Below are 10,869 nucleotides of genomic sequence, written 5' to 3' on the forward strand. Positions count from 1 at the left end.
TGCCCATTGTTTTTCAAAAGATTCTTGACATTCTTAGTTGAGTTTAAAGTAACCTTCAGTCCAGTAACCTGAACCAACTTTGTGTGCTTAATACCTGACCAGGGTTGACTCTTCCTAGCTGTACAGAGGTATTGCTGGTCTTTATTGATTTGTTCATCATTTTTAAAGATTTCATATCCAGGGATATCCTGTCCTCATTAATAGGAATCAAGGACTTGCGCGAATGTCTTTTAATTAGGTGATTTGACGTAAACAGATATTTGGTTGTTTCCTACTTCTTTCTTACTAAAATTTTCTATCCAATCTTATATTTTAGATTATGTATAAGGTCCTGGTTTGTGCTTGAGGCAAAATATGGGAAACTTGATACAATCTTATAAACTATTGCATCCCAAAAGACACATTAAATACACAATAGCTTTAACAAACAGAAATGTTGTAAATCATTGCTTAAGTGCTTCTTAAATGAAGCAGATGTGATTTTGATAGATGTACTCCCCACAGAAAAACACACATCGAATCTTATTTTTAGTTTAGTTTAGAATCTTATTTTTAAATTAGTTTTACACAACAACTAAAGGGGAGTAGGTGCATAATTAGAATGGTCCTACTACATTATACTGTATTTTAAAAAGCCAATATTTTGAACCCCTGTTTTTGTTTTGTTTTATTATGTTACCAGTGATCCAAATTTAACTTGATAAAGACATTTAACTGAACTTAGAGAGTAACAGAATCTGGAGATATGGGGACGTACCTATTAGTCTGTACGTTACATTTTTACATACAGTCTGCCTAGAAAACTAATTATTGTGATGGAACTTGCTCACAGCATTTTTTTTATCACAATATGGAGAGCCATAAAGGTACCATTGTGTGGATTTTGCACATAACACATTTTTACCTAAACATTTGTGGATGTTCTTTTTTAATAATACTTGCTGACTTTGTACTGACCCAGTTTTACAAATTCACTTTCTGAGACAAACCAAGGATAGACCAAGGATAGGTCCTCACGTGATCAACTAAACCATAGCAGTCCACAAGACCACAATAAGGAAATATCGCCATACTTCCACTGATACTAATGTATATTCCAGTTCAACTCAAATAACACATCAGGTGTTCTGAGCTATATGAATTATCTCCAAAGAGAAGCTGCTTATAATTAATGTGAGGTGTAGCATTTATAATATCCTATATTTAGGTGTTTCAAGGAATGTATATTAAAAAGACCCCCAAAGATCATAAATAATGTATTTTATTTCCCAATCTTAGATTAGTATTGATTCTTTGTCCTTTCCATATGTACATAATATTGTATTGGTAACTAACTTTGAAATAAATGCAAGCTCAAGGAGTTTAAGAATGAATGTGTTATATATATATATATATATTATATATATATATAGATAGATTTGCTTCTTAGCATTTATTCACAATATTTGAGCCTTGATAGGTACTTTAATCTCAGTTTTTCTTTTCCAGTCATTAGAGGTTCTTTTATTGTTGAGGTTCACTGAGACTAAGGTGGATTTTGTATGGCATAGTTATTGTGTCCTTTGATTATATAGCAGCGGTGTGTTAGTGGGTAACTTGGTTACAGACTTGACTTAAAAGTGGCAGGAGTCAGCTGCAAGGTGTTCACTGTGCAAACATTCTTACATTTTTTTTCTGCAAATTATGACCAACCATGGTCAATAAATTCCTTTTCATGATTGAACTAGGGCAAGTCCTGACCAGATCTTTCCTTACTGTGTTTAATGGCATGTGGCTACCTGCAAAGAGGAGTGTGTATGTTTTTTTTAATTATTTAAATTCATGACCTTTCTAGGACAAGTTCAAATTTTAACTTTGAATATCAAATACTTTTTTCTGTTTCCTTGGATTTTGCTGGTAATAACATATTTGTTTGCTGTAGGCTTCAATTGTTACATTTATATTTGGTTTAGTTACGGGTTAGTGTACTAAAATTACTTAGAAAATGGGCTTTTTATTTCTTGGCATCTGATTGGCTAATACCCTTGGTTGGGGGGGGGGGGGGGGGGGGGGGTATGTACATTAACTTTTGTAATCTTATCTATAGATAACCATGATATAAAAAGTACCTGCATATGTGCTTTTTCATCTGGACACCTGGTCCTATCCTTGAGCTACCTAATGAAACTTTTTTTCCGTAAGTTGTACCTTTTTCTAAGCGCAATAAGACCCTTCGGGGTGGGCAGTGTTGCCCAGTGCTGCCCACCATGTTGGGTCTAATTGGTTTACTTACAATACAAGGGAGAACCAACTGGAGTCTTATATAAGTAGTGTTACCTGTGTAGTGAAGTACAGCTTCTTAAATTGGTATTCACCAGCTGTGGTTCAATTGAAAATCTGACTGATTGGAAGCACCTTGGAGGGAATGAGAACATATCTGTCCAATACACAGGAAGTTTTGCTGCAAACACTGAAGTGTTGAGATAAGAAACGAAGGTTTGCAAGGAAGTTATGACCACCGTTGGCAAAAGCACATACCAAAGGGTTAAATGGTGTGCCATTAAAAATGCTATGGTACTGTTGTAGTTGAAAAAAACAATTGCTGTTTTCATAAAGCTAATGTGTCAGTGTTGTAGCTCCAAATGTGTCTGAGTAAATCCAGTTCCAAATTAGGAACATGTTTACTGTTGTGCAGATTGGGAAAATAAAGTCTTTAATTGAGGTCTATGAAAATCTAACCTTTTGTAGAGTGGTTAAGCGCTGGGCTCGCACCCAGTCTCCACCTGCACATTTACTTGACTTGTTTTGTAAATCTGTGGAGTGATGACTGCCTAAGTATATTATTTTCAATCCAACCTGCAAATTTTACTGCTGATGCTTGTTTTTCAGTGAAATTTTATTGTCAATGGAATCACATATTTATACTACAGTGTGTTTAGTTTTTAAATATAACTTCTGGTTTAGCAAAATTAGTACCCCTCTTAGAAATAACTGAACATATATTTCACCAAATGTGTGGTGGATTCCATCTTTATGAAGTTTCACAATCAATTAACATCCCCTTGTCATCAGATTAATAAATGTTGAAAAGCTGCTAACTGATGACTGCTTAATTTCGCTTTACGTGAAGTACATTTCAAAATACTTCTTTATATGCTCTACTGTGAAGTAGCTGCTAAACAATGTGATGGAGATTAAAAAAAAGAAATCAATTGTAGTGCCCCCTGATTGCATGTATATAACATTCCCTACATGCATTATTCTGTGGCAGTTGTTTCTGGACTGGACCATTGCACAACCAAGGGAGGGGATGATAAAAGTTATGTTTAACAAAAAGAAAAATGTTTTTAATTTTAAGTCTATTCCTGAGTACAATCTGCATTTGTGTGATTTATAAGAAGTTAATACTTTGTGTGAAGAATGTCTCTTTTTGCATAAGAGACATAATTTTGGACAGTTTGAGCAGCCACCCAAACTGCACTACAGGACATATTTTACACAATAAGGCACACCCTACTCTGTATTAACTTGGTGTTCTGAACCAAGTGACAGGGAGTTGCTACCTCCTGCTGTATTTTGTGCTAAAGAGAGCAGGTTCCAGCAAAGGCTGGATTGGAGTTAACACATAAAATAACAGAAACACACCCAAATTAAGTTGACTGGCTACATTTACAGTACATTGTAGCTTATTAAGAAACCACTCTCCTCAAGTCATAATAAAAATAATTAAGTAGTAAAATGGATTTTTGTTATGTTTGTTATTGTTTTTGATTTCTGTGTACTAACAAAGTTAGGCCAAATCCAAGATTAGAGCAGAGGGAGTTGATGGTAAAAACATGACCTGTGATCTCAGCCTGAAGTTTATGAATCGGCCATGTCTTAACCCCCTCAGCTAGTTCTAGACAAGGCCTTGTTGGGCAGTATGGATAATGTAAGAGGAGAGCCTGCTATCTGCCTAGTCATGGATATCTGCGTGGGAGGTAAGAACAGCCTCTTCCCTATATTCAGGGCAAGCCTAATTCCATGTGCCTGTTTCAACAGGAGCATCATAAAAACAGCAGCCGTGGGAAGCTTGTACATTTTCAAGTCCCAACACTTTGTTTAACCAAAGGGGATCAAAAATGCACCGTAGCTGAGTTTAGTTTACATCATACTATTTACTGTAGTTTATACTTGTACAGAAAAAAAAGGGAATTTGGAGTTAAATGACGCAAACGTGTTTCAGGGACATCAATACTAAGCAGTGCTGGAAATATGACTTCTGTTGCATAGCAGTTTCCCCCATTCTAGGTTTTAAAATGATCCTGATTAGCCACAGCTCAGGTGTGTCTTATTAAACACATAGTAAAACCAGGAATGGATCAAGCTGCTATGCAACGGGAAGCTTATTTCCATCTGTTACTATAATATACTGTGACAGAGCAGAAGCTCTGCACGATGGGCACCGGTGTGTGAGAGAGTTTGGTGTCTGGCTGTCATCTAGGTGAAGGAAGCAGGAACAAAGATGGCCACCCTTGCACAGACACATGGCATAGTTTAATTGTTTAATTGTTTTATTGGTGGAATGTGGCCAGGTGGCAATTGAATGACTGAAGTCAATTTTCCCTAGCCACACCCCATAAAAAGAAACAAGGGAGTGTTTTAAGAGAGAGAGGGCTGGAGAAAGAGAACTGGAGCAGAGAAAAAGAGAGAAAGGAAAGCAGTGATAGCTGTAGCTTGGGTATGGTATTCTGTTTATTTTGAAGAGTCTTGTAGGATTTTTGTTTCGATTTGTTTTATTTGTGAATAAAAGTGTGCCATGGTGCTTTAAGCAGAAGTTCTGTGTTTGGGGTTTGCTATTTCTGCCGCTGACCAGCCTTGACCATCAACAGATGTAAGTTCAAAGTGTCACTTGGCTTTCTCTGGAATGAGAAAATGAAAGTCAGTAGTTTAACATTCTACAATAGTAAGAGACAGTCATACAGAGACATTTATAAAACTGGAACCAGAACCACGCAGCACGACTGTGTGTACATCTGTTAAAATATTTATCATATAAGAAAAATATAATCATTTTTGGGGGGACATGGTGGGTTTAATTCATTTAAGTCTTTCATGCCTTTCACCTCTGAGGTTGCCTGTGAAATTCAATTCTGTTTCAAGTTACATGTGAATTAAATCTGGGGGTGTTCACTTAGCCCCCAGTGAATATTAGTTCACATAAGAAAACCACCAGGGCTTGCTGCCTCTACTTGAGAGAAGCCCAGGACTGATAGGGGGGTTCAGGTCAGGACTGAGTTGTGCTCACAGGGCTGGGATGAGATGCTACTGTGGTTTCTTATGGAACCATGCTTAATATAGTCAGTGCCATTCCTCTCACCATTTAATGAGCACTGAATTCACAAGCACCAGGCTATTTCTACTTTGAAGGAACTACTAAAAAGAAGAACCTGATTTGATTTTTTTTAAGATATCAGTCATGCCAGTTAACTTATGAAATAAATGTTTAGTTAAAAAAAAAAAAAAAAAAAAAAAAAAAAAGCACAAATATCCAAATCTCTGTTATGTTCTTAACCCTCAATTAGGCAAGATCCGTTCGTCATTGTATATTTGAATCTGACGTCTTTTCCTTCTGAGTCCTATGCTTCCAACATGTCTAAACAAATGTCTGCTTCAGTCACATACGTACACACAGTCATGGGAAAGGGTTGTGTTATTGTTATTCAGAATGCAAAGAAAGACATGAACGCTCTCAGCAATCCTCCTGACTGACATATTCTTATTTATTTTCTGTTTGCCTGTCTGCGTGTAAATGCACAGTATAAGGGTTTTTACCGTATTGACTGTTCAAATGGATCTAGAATGGAGTCATTTCGATTCTATAGTCGACACTCATATACAGTAGAAATGTACTGAAGTTACGAACACATCAGGAATTAACTCTGAAACTTGCGTTATTTTGAATGGTTTGATGTATTTGAACTGTATTCATAAAAAAGGTCTTTAAAACAAGGAATATTAAGCAAACAAAAATAAGCTAGGTGAGCTGTGAGTAACTGGTAATATTCCCAGTCTGATTTTTATATATTTTACAGAAGCAAGGAGCCCTGTTTCCGGTTTCAGGCGTCTTGTTTGGTCGACCGGTCAGTTTGTAAGTGTGCTGCCTGTCCATAGCTGGCATGCTCTACTGTACATGGCTGTTAAAAGCTAAAGATAGAACATACCTGAAATGATTTTCCTAAAAATATGAGCAGCTAAAATCCAAGCTGATATAGGTCATTATGGAAATTACACTAAAAGTTCACATATGTCTGGACCATAACTATTTTTAAAGTGAATGGATATCTGAGTGTATTAACTGTATATCATATCCTACTCACATGAATTTTATTATAATAGTTCACAATCTCTGAAGCATTCATGGTTTTTGTTTCTCAATTTGTGATATAGGCATAGAATTTTTTCCTCTATCCTCAAAAGTGTATAGAGCTAACACAATAATTCCACTTTTTCTAATGTAATGTGTATAACCATCATTTTGTAGGTCTAACATTTCCCTGTATAATATTATAGTAAACCTGTATTTGCATTTTAATGGTAGTTTTTTTTTTTTTTTTAAGCAAGTAATGATCTGGATTAGGGAGTGGTTAACATGTAGAAAACAGAAAGTACTGATTAGAGGAAAAACCTCAGAATGGAGTGTGGTAACCAGCGGTGTACCACAGGGATCAGTATTAGGTCCTCTGCTATTCCTAATCTACATTAATGATTTAGATTCTGGTATAGTAAGCAAACTTGTTAAATTTGCAGACGACACAAAAGTAGGAGGAGTGGCAAACACTGTTGCAGCAGCAAAGGTCATTCAAAATGATCTAGACAAGATTCAGAACTGGGCAGATACATGGCAAATGACATTTAATAGAGAAAAGTGTAAGGTACTGCACGCAGGAAATAAAAATGTACATTATAAATATCATATGGGAGATATTGAAATTGGAGAAGGAATCTATGAAAAAGACCTAGGAGTTTTTGTTGACTCAGAAATGTCTTCATCTAGACAATGTGGGGAAGCTATAAAAAAGGCTAACAAGATACTCGGATACATTGTGAAAAGTGTTGAATTTAAATCAAGGGAAGTAATGTTAAAACTGTACAATGCACTTGTAAGACCTCATCTTGAATATTGTGTGCAGTTCTGGTCACCTCGCTATAAAAAAGATATTGCTGCTCTAGAAAGAGTGCAAAGAAGAGCAACCAGAATTATTCCGGGCTTAAAAGGCATGTCATATGCAGACAGGCTAAAAGAATTGAATCTGTTCAGTCTTGAACAAAGAAGACTACGTGGCGACCTAATTCAAGCATTCAAAATTCTAAAAGGTATTGACAGTGTCGACGCAAGGGACTTTTTCAGCCTGAAAAAAGAAACAAGGACCAGGGGTCACAAATGGAGTTTAGAAAAAGGGGCATTCAGAACAGAAAATAGGAGACACTTTTTTACACAGAGAATTGTGAGGGTCTGGAATCAACTCCCCAGTAATGTTGTTGAAGCTGACACCCTGGGATCCTTCAAGAAGCTGCTTGATGAGATTTTGGGATCAATAAGCTACTAACAACCAAACGAGCAAGATGGGCCGAATGGCCTCCTCTCGTTTGTAAACTTTCTTATGTTCTTATGTTCTTATCTACAATGCTTTGTAGATCTACAATTTGTAGATTCTACAATGCTATTAGCGAGAGTAAGCTTGACCTTTTTGAGTGCTTATTATGCAGTCCATTGAGACCAGAATAAAAGTTGGTTGCAGATTTGGTGAGTGTACAGTATCTGTTTTCTTGATGGGGTTTATATTTTCACCCTGTAGCAGATGGATAGTTTGGTAATGATACCGTATTGAACCTATTTGCTTTGCTCTCACACCTCTCGTTCCTATCAACAGTAATCCCTGATGGCTTTCTTTCTGCTCTTTCCTCGCTCTCATAACCTCCCTTGGGAGATTCATCATGGAACCTGGCTTTTAATAAAAACAACCCCCTGCTTCTGAGCTCAACTCCGTAGAATATGGATTTAGACTAGACTTCTTGACCCCCCTCACAAGATTTCAACTTTGTCCACTCACACGCCTCACCCAGGCCTTCCTCCAGTGGTGTAGAGCTCTATCATGATTACACTGTCTCTTAGCACTGATCACTGCACCGCACCAGGTCAAAATGGTGCTTTCAGACATCCCCAGAAAACATCCATTCCTGGACCAACTTGCTGAGCTAAGCAGTCAGTGAAACTTGACAGATTTCTGGAATCACAACTCAGTTCTTCCATGCATACCAGTTTACATGTAGTATACCCTCAATCACAGAGCATGATTTCTCTCCATACTAATTGAACTGTTGTTTGTGCATGAAAAGATAATTAGACATAACCAGATGTCAAGGAATGTTTGTTATTGATGAATTAGGACTCTGAGGACTTGGAGAATGTATAGTATAGCATATAGAATATAAATCTTGAACACTGTACTATATATTTATGAAAAAACAATCCACTTGTGCTCTTTCATCAGCAGTAACTGCAAACTAATCCCAGACCAGCTGGTCACCAACCAGCAACAACAAATCCTCGAGGTCCACTTCCTGCCTCCCTCCCTCCTAGAGACCATACAGATTGTCAAGGAAGTTAGTCTGCCTGCTGGTACAATTGAGACAGGAAACCTGTGGTATCAATGCCTCCATTTTGTTTCCTATTCTAACAGCCAGTGTCAGGATGTGAACTCCTGACTCTCGCCTGCCAAGGCCCAATGCTCTTCAACTGAGCATGAGTGCCAGGCACAAAAGAAACATGTCCTTATAACTGCACTGCTTCCTCACCGCTTTACATGTGCTTATTCATTTACTGCCAGAATGGAAAGCTTCTCATATAAAGTATTTTAATCCATTCAAAGCAACAGAATTATCCCAGTCTAATGCAATTTGGTTTGCTAAATTCTGTCACAAAAAAAAAAAACTGTACACACACTCTTGTTGCATATTTTGTAGGATAAACACATTTACATTATAATAATAACTTGCAGCTGAATGTGGAACCATGTTATTCCACTAATTCTTTATTGCTGGAAAGGCAGGAGAAAACCCATTTTGCTAGGTTAGCAGACAATGCTGACACCATTGGACTCTGCAGCAGTAATACTAATAGTGATAAAGAAAACTATACAGATGTGGGCTTCTGCCCTTGGCGTCTCTTTTACAGATGGTCACCTTTTGAGCAGAATACAGTTTTGTAAATTTCATTATAATTTCTCTTTTATCAGCACTGACATAAACGGAAACGTTTGACACTTTGCCGGAATCCTATTTCATTTGGGTTTCCTGTCTTTCTGACCGTTCTCAGATTCAAGGTTGTAAGTCCCAGTGATTGAGAGCTTTTAAAGCACATGTAAATTGTTAACAAGTCATGTAGCATAGTGAGGTGAAGCAGTCCCTGACCCCAACCTGCAGGAGCTACAGGATCAGTGATCCTCCCCTGGGATCACCAGCCAGGATCAGCAATTTGAAGTACATGCGCAGAACACGCACTCTTCTGACTACACCTTGAACATCATATGGCCTTGCCTTTAGCAAAAGCAGGCATCCCAGCAAGAATAAGAAAACAAACACATGGTTTTGTTTACCTTGAGTGTGCTATAATATGCACCACTGTACATTTATAAATCAATGTGTGTGTATGTCTATCAAGATATGTACTGAAAACCACATGGAATGGATGTGTGAGGGAGTTAGTCTAATTCTTCTTGAGGGAGTGTCTAGTTCTGATCTCGTGGAGGAGTCTAGCTTCTCCCAGACAGGTTCTGACATGCACAACCCCTGTAATGAAGCTGCAGACAGGAACTGCTTTAGTCTACAGGAAGGTTTCGTTACATTACAACAACAATATCAGTGAAAACGCAGGCTCCTTTGTTGTGTGTTTTTTTTGCTAAGGTAGACTTTTCCCTTTTCTTACTGAAACCCAGGGATCTGGGTTCATAAAAACATGTCATTAAAACTGAATAGGCTTGGCTGGAAAATCATAACAAGCAAATAGGAGATGGTATAGACTATCCTTCTAAGGCTGTATGTTGTACATTGATAAGCAAGAATTAAAGTGTGATTTGTATAACATTTGTTCTGTATTAAAATAGTGTAGAGCAGACTATATGTCTCCCAACGATAATCAATTCTCCCAGCGATAATATTCTCTACACAACAGGTGCTATTAAATGTGTAGATGCTACTGGAGCACTTAGTATAAAATGAAGAGACAAACGCCATGTGAGTGTGTTTGCAGTGGAGTAAGTAGCCAATCAGAATGTGTTGGAAAATCCTTTATTCAACAGATGTACCACTGCTGCAAGGTAATGGCAACTACCTTGGTAATAATAATAATATGTAATATTATGTATATTTTATAATGCACATGCTTCATATAGAAAATTCATCCAGAAGGAGTTAGAGAATTGGACCAAGAATTTTCTTTTCATTGTATTCAGAATTCTGAATTCAGAAGTTTATTTTTCGCTGTTACTATTATGTAGTTGTAATTAATTGAGAATGCTGTGGCAAAAAAAAAGAACATGTCAAGATTTCAAGACTATTATTTCTGACAGTCTTTGCTGCAAATAATAAGCCTACACTAGTATTAACTGTACCATTGCAAAACTTGTATTACATTAAACCTAATTACATAGTTGTGTGGTACCTCTTTGGTAGTACAATGTAAAGTGTATACACATTAAGCATAAACATTATGCAACACATTATAAACAGTATTTAATCTCTAAATAATTTACACTGCAATGTTTATTTTGCTAGCACTTGTTTTTTGTGCATCTTAAAACAAACACTAAGATGTGTTTCTCATCTGTTCAATTGCATTTGTTTTTTTAC

The sequence above is a fragment of the Polyodon spathula genome, chromosome 1 (genome assembly GCF_017654505.1).
Source record: "Polyodon spathula isolate WHYD16114869_AA chromosome 1, ASM1765450v1, whole genome shotgun sequence".
Classification (NCBI taxonomy): domain Eukaryota; kingdom Metazoa; phylum Chordata; class Actinopteri; order Acipenseriformes; family Polyodontidae; genus Polyodon; species Polyodon spathula.